The sequence below is a fragment of the Panicum virgatum genome, chromosome 8N (assembly GCF_016808335.1).
Source record: "Panicum virgatum strain AP13 chromosome 8N, P.virgatum_v5, whole genome shotgun sequence".
In the NCBI taxonomy this organism is placed as follows: Eukaryota; Viridiplantae; Streptophyta; class Magnoliopsida; order Poales; family Poaceae; genus Panicum; species Panicum virgatum.
In genome coordinates, this window is record NC_053152.1 from 4,215,533 (window position 1) to 4,225,891 (window position 10,359).

Consider the following 10,359-nt stretch of genomic DNA (forward strand, 5'->3'; position numbering starts at 1 on the left):
GAAGCAAAATTTCAGTAGATCAATAGCAAAATAAGAAGCAAAATACAAATTGTCATGCCTTGAAAAGGAAAGGTCTCTTAGGACAGTGTGATGACCCAGCCTCAGAATCTCTGCCCTAGCTGTCAATCTCAAGCCTAAGCACTGAAACAAATGGGTAAGTAGTGCTCTCCTCCATGGAGTTTTAAGCCTAGACAAGTGTATTCAATAGTATTCTGTGAGAGAGAATAATCTGAAACAAACTGAAATAATAGACTAGTTCAAGCGAACAGTGACGCGACACATTTGGTTCCATGATTAGCCATGCCAAAAGGCCCCCCATCACAACTAGAAAACAAGCCAAAGATCCAGGCCAAAGAAACCACTTGTTGCTGGAACCGGTACTAATGGGAGACATCAGCACCGGCTGCATCAATAGCCGGTACTCTTGGCCTGCGCCGAGCACTGGCAAGGCGCGCCACGGCACAAACCGGTGCCAATGCACTGACAAAAGCACTGGTTAAATCCATCAGCTGGTACCAAATTGGCCATGCATCAATGGCACCGGGTGGTGGCACGACCCGGTGCTTATGAAGCAGACATTAGCACCGGTGGAAGAAACCACCCGGTACCAATGCCTCTCGCGTCTGGATATTTCTAAGTGCTGGTCGTCCTCTCTCTCGCGCGTTTCTCTACCCATCTCATTTCTCTAGCTCTCATCCCTCTACCCCTCTCTCACTCTCTCGTGCGGGCGGGGCACCGGTAGGCCTCCGGCGATGGCTTGCAGCTGGCGCGCTGTGGACCAGGCCCGGGAGACGCTCCACGACAAGGACCGCTGCTGCTCCGGCGGTGGTGCCCCTGGACTTGGGGGCGGGCGTCCTTGTTGGCGCGTCCGAAGGAGCGGTTGCGCTGGCCGACGACGCCCCCGCTGTCGTCGAGCATGAGGATGGTGAGGTCGGTGAGCGCCTTGCGGGCGCGGCGGATCTGGGCCTCCCCGAGCGGCGCGGCGGGGGCGGAGAGGACGGCGGCGGCGATGGCGAGATGGTTTCGCCACTGGCGGACGAGGTCAAGGCCGTCGCGTACGGCGTTGCAGAGGTCGAGCGCCTTGATGGCGCGGTCGAAGAAGTCGGCGACGAGGTGGTAGAGTGGGGGGTGTGCGGCGGCGGCCCCGGGGCTGAAGAGGAGGGCGCGGAAGTCCTCGAGGCAGAGGAGGAAGGCGTCGAGGAGGCGGGTGGTCCAGGTGAGGGAGAGGAGGTCGGGCGGGCCGTCGGCGTGGAGGTCGGTGAGGAGGTCGGCGGCGCGGCGCTGGAAGGCGTCGGCGGCGTCGAGGTCGGAGTCTCCGATGGCGTGGAAGGAGTGGATCTGGTTGTGGTCGCGGCGGAGGGAGCGGATGGAGCGGCCGATGGAGGCGAGCGGCGCTGCCGGGGAGGAGGAGGAATCGGCCGGGGCACGGCTGGCGAGGAGCTCCGCGGCGGGTGAGCGGCTCCGCGCGGCCGGTGAGGAGCTCCGTGGCAGGCGAGCAACTCCCGGCCGGCGAGGGTCTCCGCGGCGGCGAGCGGCACCACCCAGCCGTTGGTTCTTTTTTTTTCTTACTTTTCTGAAATAAAGATGGGTGTTGATTGTATCTATCCGTGATCGATTCTTTGAATGATAAATCTATATATGGATTTTGTATATGTCGATCCAATATTTTGTGGTTGATTCTTGAATGATTGGTGGGAGGTGGGAAGAGAAAGGAAGAGGATACGAGGGAACGGGAGAGGATGCGATGGAACGGGGTGACTGCCTTTGGTACCGGTTGTTATTTTCAACTGGTGCCAAAGAATACTTTAGGTACCAGTTGATTTACCCGGTGACAAAGAGGAGGCCAAAGGTCTCGGTTTCGGGGTACCGGTTCAAAAACCGTACCTATACCTCCTTTCAACCGGTGACTACGGCTGTTTTTCTAGTAGTGCATAATACTCCCTCTGATTTTTTAGATGTCGTATTAAGATTTTGAAAAAAGTCGAAATTAGATGTCGTATTCTGGTCTGTGGCCGCTTCTCTCGCTTCGTTTGTAGAGTCGCAGTAAAAAAAAACACTTCGTTCCTGGAGACGCAATTAAATCTGCATGGCGCCATTGGTGGATTAGCGCGGGTGCCGATGGATTAGGGCCGGAATGCTTTCGCCATTGGCTGTGGCTTGCATGCCGCCATGCAGATGTCTGCGGCTGCGCTGAGTACGAAGTGAAAAAAGTGAAGCAAAACTCAGTTAATGTCTTCCTTGGTCTGTGAACCTAAAAAAAAGACGGTGGGAGTATTGCCATGTCTGCAAGAAAAGCGGACCCGTTTGCTCAAAAAAAAAAAGAAAAGCGGACCCGTTTCGTCTCTCACCCACGCCGCCAAACGCACGGAAACGGGCGAGACGGGAGCTGGCAGCGGCAGGAGAAAGAGTGGCCATGCCGACGCGGACAATCAGTGATGCGGCTACGCGGCCTCGCCGGCGAGCCGAGACGTGGCGTGGCGGAGGGGCCCGACACGGTCACGTGGCCCCCGAGTGCGGGTCGGCGGGGCACGCCGCGCAGCAGACCGGGGAAGCTGGGGGCGCTGCGCATGCTGCTGCCTACTGTGTGTTTGGTTTGGGCTTAAAAACAGTTTCGTGATTTTTTTTACCTCTGACCATTATTTAATAGTATTTTATAAAGTCTAATTACAAAATCACTGGCGAATTTAATGAGGTATTTGACCGTATGATTAGAGAAAGGTACTGTAGTATTATTGTAGCAAATCATGAATTAATTACTCATTAGATTCGTCGGGCAAAATTACATCCATCTATAAAAAAGTTTTCAAATAGATTTCATTTAATACACCCATACATACAAAATTCTCTTTTCGCGAAATTTTTTTCGACCGGAACCAAACGCAGCAATCACCCTCCTCGAACTCGGTCAGGTCAGATCAGGCTTTGCTCGCCTGCAGCTTTTGTGGCGCCGCGGCCCCGTTCGGGTGCGCCGGATGGGCTGGCTGGTACTGTAGCTGAATTTTCGCCCCCAGGTTTGGTGGAGTCCCTACCTCAAACAAGTAGCTGTTACGCAACTAGCTGCTACAATACCAGCCACTACAGTACTTATCCTCTCACAAAAAACCAGCTGCTACAGTATCGTCTAGCCAAAATCAACCAACCGAACGGGCTGGTGGCCCACCGCCGAGCGTAACCGCGAGTGGGTTTTGTTTTCTTTTCAACTTTTCTTTGTCTTCTTATTCTTATTTTCTTGGCACTTATTACAACAATAAATGGAGACGGGTTTTTGTGATTTGCAAAAGTTTGAAATGGAAGAAAGGGTAGCGTGTTTGGGATGGTTTTGCTGGGAGCAGTTGAGGAAGAGCACGATGGTTTTGTCAAAAGAACATGGAACACGCGTATGCTATTTCATAACAATTAGCCTATCGCTCGTAAACACGTTAATAGTTCTAAATGCTAGAATTCTGTGGATGAATTTTAGGCCAACAACAAATAAAAATTGCCTTTTCAAAAAAAAATTGCTCACTTAATTCAACACGTCAATATAAAAGACTCTCTAAAAGATCAAGATTATGTAACTGCCACTACAAAAGTTGTCATGCCTAACGTACCATCGTCAAATTTTACTCGTGACCTTTGTGTCACTACTGCCACTAATTCTGTTAGGGTTAACGTTTGTTTTGATCGGACGACTACCAATTTTTCTCAAAATAGCAATTTTGCCCTTCCCCTCTGATTTGCCTTCAAGCTGTTGGGATGAGATTTTTTTATTTTTAATCTTTTTTTAATAATATTTTAATTTTAACCCGGTTGCCGCTTTATTTGCACGGCATAGCCCGTTTCGTCGCGCCATCCGTACTGATGCGACAATTAGCCTCTGTTGCGCCAGTCCGGGTGGCGCGACAGGCGTGCCACAGTGGCAAGGGGTTGCGGCGAGCCACGCAGACAGGTGACGTGGGCAGGCCTGTCGCGCCACATGCAATGGCGCGACAAGCTTGTGGCGCCACCCCGCCTGGCGCGACAGGCGCTGTCCTGGGCCTGCGTCGGCCCCCTCCTCCCCCACCCTTCCTTTCTTCCCCCTCCTGCCCGAGCCGAGAGGCTTGCTCAAGCCGCCGCCGGCCATTCGCCCCCCCAGATCCCTCTAAAATCCGGCGTTTTGTGGAGAGAAAAGTGGGGGAAATTGTTCCCCATCCTTCTCCGAAGGTATTGCCCCTATTTTTTCTTCGTTTGACCATGTACATTAGTGGTTCAAGGTGATTAGGGTTTGGATATTGATTTGATAAATGATGTGGTAGTTGATAGTGTAGTCATGATTAAAGTTTTGGATGACACGTAGATGGTACTCTGCTCGCGATTTGGACGTGAGGTAGTGCGTGCATGGACCGATTAATATCTATTCTAGGATTGAGTAGAGGGACTGATATTAGGATTGAGGACCTATTAATATGAGTTTCATTCATGGATAATAGGCAACATGGAATTGTTTGTGTAGTTGCTTTCTTTGTAGATAGATGATTTCGCTCAGTTGTTGCACGGAGTATGTATAAAGAAAATGGAGAGTTGGAGAAAATGATTGCGGATGTCTAACATTTAGATACTTCTCCATTGTGCTACTATGTATTGTAGTTGAAAGTGTACTCATTATTAGAGTTTTATTTGATACGTAGATGGTTATCTGCATCGATTAATATGAATTCTAGGATTGAGTAGTGCAATTTAACTTATTTGGATGTCCAATAATGACATTGTCTTTAGGTTGATGGCGGAACGCAAGCGTAAGGTTGAGATACAGTATCCTATAGTAAGATGCGATGATGCCCCAGTCCCTCCAGCACTACCTGTCCCAAATTGTGAATGTGGTATTCCGGCAGAGGTGAAGCAATCTAGGTGGCCGACCACAGCTGCTAGAGCGTACTACATGTGTTCTGTTAAGTGGGAAATGCACACTGTGAGTGCCGGAAGAGATACATATTACTGGACAAAGCCGTGTATGTTCTTTCAATGGATTGATGGACCAGACAAGTTTGACCCTAGGATCCGGCTTTTCCCATATGATAAGGATGAGACAAAGCCACTCAATGAGTTCAAGAGGTGGGTGCCTCCTCAACCTAATCCTCCTCCAATGACCAATGAAGAAAAGCAAGCGGCAGCGTGCATCCGCGTGGAGAACCCTCCCCTTTGCTACTGTGGACATCCTTCCAAGCTGCAGCATCCCAACCTTGAGCTCCCTAAAAAATTCACTCCATTCTTCCGTTGCAGGCTAACCACTCATGTAAGATTCGTTAGCAATGGTTTTGAATTGGTTTAACATAACCTAATATTTAACCGAGTATCTTTGAATTGTATATTCCTTTTTTCATGCAGGATGGATGGCCTTTATGTGACTTCCAGGAGTACATCTATGGCCCCAAGATTAACTGGTACTACACTGAAGAGCAAATTAAAGAATTTGAGAGTGGTAAGGAGAAATGTCCATGTGAGCGGGCTCCAAGACCTCGTTGCAAATGTGGCATTTTGGCTCGAAGGGGTGTCGTTCCAACGGAGTTGGGCTACGGTTGGTATTGTGGCAACTCTTTCGGTAATTTTTGGGTAAATGACTTTTTCCCCTTCTATGGTTGTTTAACTTTTTGGTTTGTCATCCAGTTGGCCAATACATTTCATGTTGTGTAGGAGGGAAGAACCTGTGACTGGCAGACCTTTCCTGGAAGGGAGGATCTTAGTGTTGACGGTGCTTAAGTGCCATTTCCACCCGTCAACTATACTCAATAATAAAGGAAAACAACATGCCTTACTCACATATTTGTATCACTAACCTTGCTCCACAGTTGTTTTTGAGTTTTGTATATTTCAAAAGAGCAGGAGCGGAATAAAACGAAAACACGCAGCAGACGCCATACAACTACGTAGAATATAGCATCTGGCGTCACACCCTTACAAAGAGGGCCCACATGTCAGAGGAAACAGGGCCTCCACGCAAGATGCACTAGAAAATAAGGATAAGATCCAACGAACCAACTATTCAGCAAAGGATCGGGCCAAGGGGCTGCCAGGTGGGGTCGGCCGACCCCCTGGGTCGGCCGAACCTGGCCTGGTTCCTGTCCAGGTGCACTTCAACGAGGAGTAGCTGCCAAGGCACCTGATCACCTTCCATATGTGCGTTGGCGGGAAACCGACCTCTAGAGCTATAACTAGGGCCTCTCTCCACACACACACACACACACACACACACACACACACGCACACACACACACACACACACACACACACTTCATTCCATTCTCTCCAAGAAGGCTCTCCTCTCTCTTGCTCTCTTAGCTAGGTAGTGGAGCTAGGCTAGTTCTCTTTAGCGAGCAAGTCGTCCTCGGGGGTCGTTGAGCAATCCTCGGCTCCTGGTATGGCTTTGTATCCGACTTGTCAGACTTCTATTCATAATATAGAGTTCTGTCATGGTTGCTTTACTATCTTGATAGTTTATCAATCCATGCTTAGATTGTTCATAAGTTATGCTACGGTCTTGGTTAGGCCAGATGATCCGGGTACGGATAGAGGTTCGTTGTGCTTTCGGACTTGCTCTAGTGTTTTACTCGTCCATCCAAAGGGTGGGAGACCTGGGGACACTAGAGTAGTGACTTCATACATGAGCGTCGTGCTCGGGTATGCGGGATCCTTCGGATATGACCGTGCTCCCCGGTGTGACTGGGGTAGACGGCAGGTGGTGACAGCCCTGTCCGTCCGGTGTAACAGCGGTGTTGCGTTTAGCGTACTCCCTGACGTTCGGGTTCGGTGTAGGAGTTCATGCAAAGAGGTAACGGGACTGGATGTACTCCGGTGCGGGACCTTCTCCCCGCTATCCCATTTTCCTGGCACCTGCAGTCCTAACCATGATCTAACATGACCCCAGCTTTGGATAGAAGCACTAGGACACCTAACCTAGCCTAAGCTCCAGCTGACTTGACGTAGGATAGAGTAGTTCTTTATTTTATAGTTTCTCTCCTTTATTATTTCATCTTGGAGTGTGGATGTGTGCTGTGTCACATTACCCTTGCTTATTCTTTATCTGTACTTACCCCTGTTAGAGTATTGCCTATTGCTTGAGGCACAATGTTATGGTTAATGTTGAGTACAATACCTTTGCCGCTACCGTCCTTTGAGACACAAATAAATGACGATACCCTTACTCTCCAGGTGAAATGCTGCAATGGTATATCCATGCATTTTTGGATCCATCTGTAATCGTATTGATTATACCACGAGAGTGGCACCCCTTGGGTGCAGTTGCTAGGATGGGTTCGGCGCCCTCATTTCTAGTGATTGCACTAAGGACTGCCAACAGGCATTTCTAGCGCTGTTGCTAAGGATTAACCATTCCTAGTGATTGTGCTAAGAAATGTCAACAAGAATTTCTGGCACCGTTGCCGGGGACGGCATGTGAACAAAGTTATTGTGCTGATATTAACTTAGACCTTGTACTCAGGATATAGTTTTTACTCTTTCAGGCTAATGTCACTTTATGTCTTCTTTTATTTTTGATTTGAAAGAAGACAGGGGTAATGTATGACCGGTTTCTCCCTGCCAGAAAACTACACAGACAATCCAAAGAGGCTCATGAGAAGGGCACGACCTCGCGTTGTTCCTCCTCTCGCTATCCTTCCGGCACAGGAACCCATTTCGGAAGCACCCCTCGTTCTTGAGGCTATGGCTGAAAAGACTCTCCGCGAGTTCTCCGTCCTCTCCACCGACAATGTGGCCACTGGCCCCAACATCAATGTCAGGGATGTGAACTTCGAGCTCAAATCAAGCCTCATCAACATGGTGCAAGCAAGCCCATTCTGTGGCAAGCCGAACGAGGACGCAAATGCACATTTGCAGAATTTTCTGGAGCTCTGCGACACCGTTGTCATACGGGGTGTCGCCGCCAACATTGTCAAGCTTCATCTGTTTTCCTTTTCCCTCCTGGGGAAGGCAAAGCAGTGGTTTTATAAAGAAAAGGACATCGACACCTGGGCCAAATGCTCCAAGGCATTCCTCGCAAAATTCTTCCCACTGGGCAAAACAAATGCCCTGCGCGGGAGAATTTCAAGTTTCCAGCAGACAGGGATGTAATCCATCCCAGAAGCTTGGGAGAGGCTGCAGGAATACATCCTCGCCTGTCCTCATCATGGCATGGACGAGTGGCTCGTCCTGCAAAGCTTCTACAATGGGCTCACAACGACATCTTGAGCCAACATTGATGATGCTACTGGAGGAGCCTTCCTCGACTTGACTATCGCCAAAGCAAAAGAATTGGTCGAGAAGATGGTCTCCAATCAGGGGTGGAGTGATGAACGACTCCAACCCCGTACAAAAGGCATGCATACCATCAAAGAGACGGATATGATTGCCACGAAGCTGGACCTCCTAATCAAGAAGATGGAGGAAGGGAGCAAACAACCGATCCATGCTCCCGTTTACGCCATGGGTTTGCACTTCACGTGCAAAGTCTGCGGTAACGATGGACATTCGGAGAACGATTGCCCCGAAACCCGTGAAGCCTGCGCATACCTCAACAACAACAACAACAACAACAACAACAACAATGGGTGCCGTCCACCACAAGGAGGCCAGGGGTGGAACTAGCCACGTCCACCTTTTCAGGGAGGTAATAACTACAATCCTTCTTATAATTCGAATTTCAATTCAAACCAACCTCCCTTGAGAGAACTTGTTCTTGGCCAAGTTAAAATCAACGAAAATATAAATACAAAGTTTTGGCCAATGACAAATCCCTGGAAAGTTTAAATGTTAAGCTTGAAGCTTTGTCTTCTACTCTTAAAAAACTAGTTAAGTTTCAACAAAATGATCGAAACCCAGCTTGCACAAATTGCTGTTTTGTTACCTGTTGTTGAGAGCGGGAAGATCCCGGGGCAACCCGAGTCTCCTGTTGAAAATGTCAGCATGGTGTCTACCGGATGGGGTAACTCGTCCCAGAGGCCACCACGCAATAACCATGCAGGTAGGTAATATCCCCAAGGAACGACATTTGGGATTGCATGGTGGCAACGGTGCAAGAGGATCCAGGGGTCCCCATGATCAGCTGCTCGATCTACATCAAAAACTTCGAGCGATGCCTATGCGATATGGGGGCAAGCGTGAATATAATGCCCAAAGTAATATATGAAGCACTTGAATATCCTGCTCTTTCCCCGACAACTATGCTCGTACAGCTTGCAGATTCAACCATTCGGTATCCCGAAGGGATAGCTGAACACATTTTCGTACGAGTACGAGACTCCTTCGTCCTTGCCGACTTTGTGGTAATGGATATGGAGGGCGACCTCGGAGTCGACCTCGTACTTGGGCGACGTTTTCTATGGTCTACCAAGATAAGGATCGATGACGGAAAGGGAGAAATCCATTTCTATATCAGAAGGGAGGATATGTTTTTCAGGTTCAAGAAGAAGGAAGAGCAGCGCTTCATGATCCAACTAGACAGTGAAGGGCAAGCACTCTGTGGTGCATCAGAACCCCAGCCAGAACAACGACCCTCCGCACCTAAAAGAAAGAAGAAGGAAAAGAAGCTGTGGCGGAAGATCGAGAGTTCGGCCTCGTCCAGTTCTCCAGGAAAGCCGATGAATGGTAAGAATGATGGAAAAAAGTCGTGCACGTCGGACTATAAACGACGCGTCCTTGCCAAAGGTAAATTGGTATTTATCTCATGTTTGTTTCATCTGCTTTTCAACATTTTCTTTGCACCTTATTTGTTTTTCTCCACTGCATGTTTGAAATTTTCAAAATTGTTTTCTGCATACTGGAATTTTTTCTAGCATTTTTCCCTTTTTACAAAAAGACCAAAAATATTTTCCGAGTTTTAAAATCCTTTGGGAAAAATAATTTGGACATCTTTTCGAGCAATCTTTGCGCCGTGCACCATATTTCCAAAGTTCATAACCATTGAGAAATCATCTGGCCAAAGGGGGCACCAGGGGGCCCACCCTAGGGTCGGCTGACCCCACAGGTCAGCCGACCCAGGACCAACGGCTCCTGGGCCCCACCTTCTCCAACGGCTACCTGACCGTTGTGCATGGCTCTTCCTCGGGTGCACTCGCCCAAATTCCTTTAAATAGTGGCCGAGAGAGGGGTGATGAGCTCTCATGCTCACTCTCTCCACTCTCACTCCCTCTCACACATTCTTGCTCAGGTTTCCTTTGGATTTTGACTCAAGTTTGATTGCAAGAACACACTCTCTCTCATTTCTTTGCTGCAAGATTGATCAAATATTTGGAGGAACAACTTTTGGGTAAGAGTTTCATTTTCATTTCACTAACATAACCCGAATCGAGTTGTTCTCGTTCGTTCTTGTTCATTCTTGTTGCAAGCATGAGAGGTGCGGGGCGGAAAATT

The 10,359-nt window shown here is 48.8% G+C and overlaps 1 non-coding gene and 1 pseudogene across 1 annotated transcript; both read right to left on the bottom strand.

Moving 5' to 3' along the window:
* Positions 1-700: 700 nt before the first annotated feature.
* On the bottom strand, positions 701-4,102 carry LOC120686636 (annotated as a pseudogene).
* Positions 4,103-8,035: 3,933 nt separating this feature from the next.
* Positions 8,036-8,144, bottom strand: LOC120687030. The gene has a single exon (XR_005680533.1). It is a non-coding gene; the product is annotated as a small nucleolar RNA R71 (small nucleolar RNA).
* Positions 8,145-10,359: the final 2,215 nt, after the last annotated feature.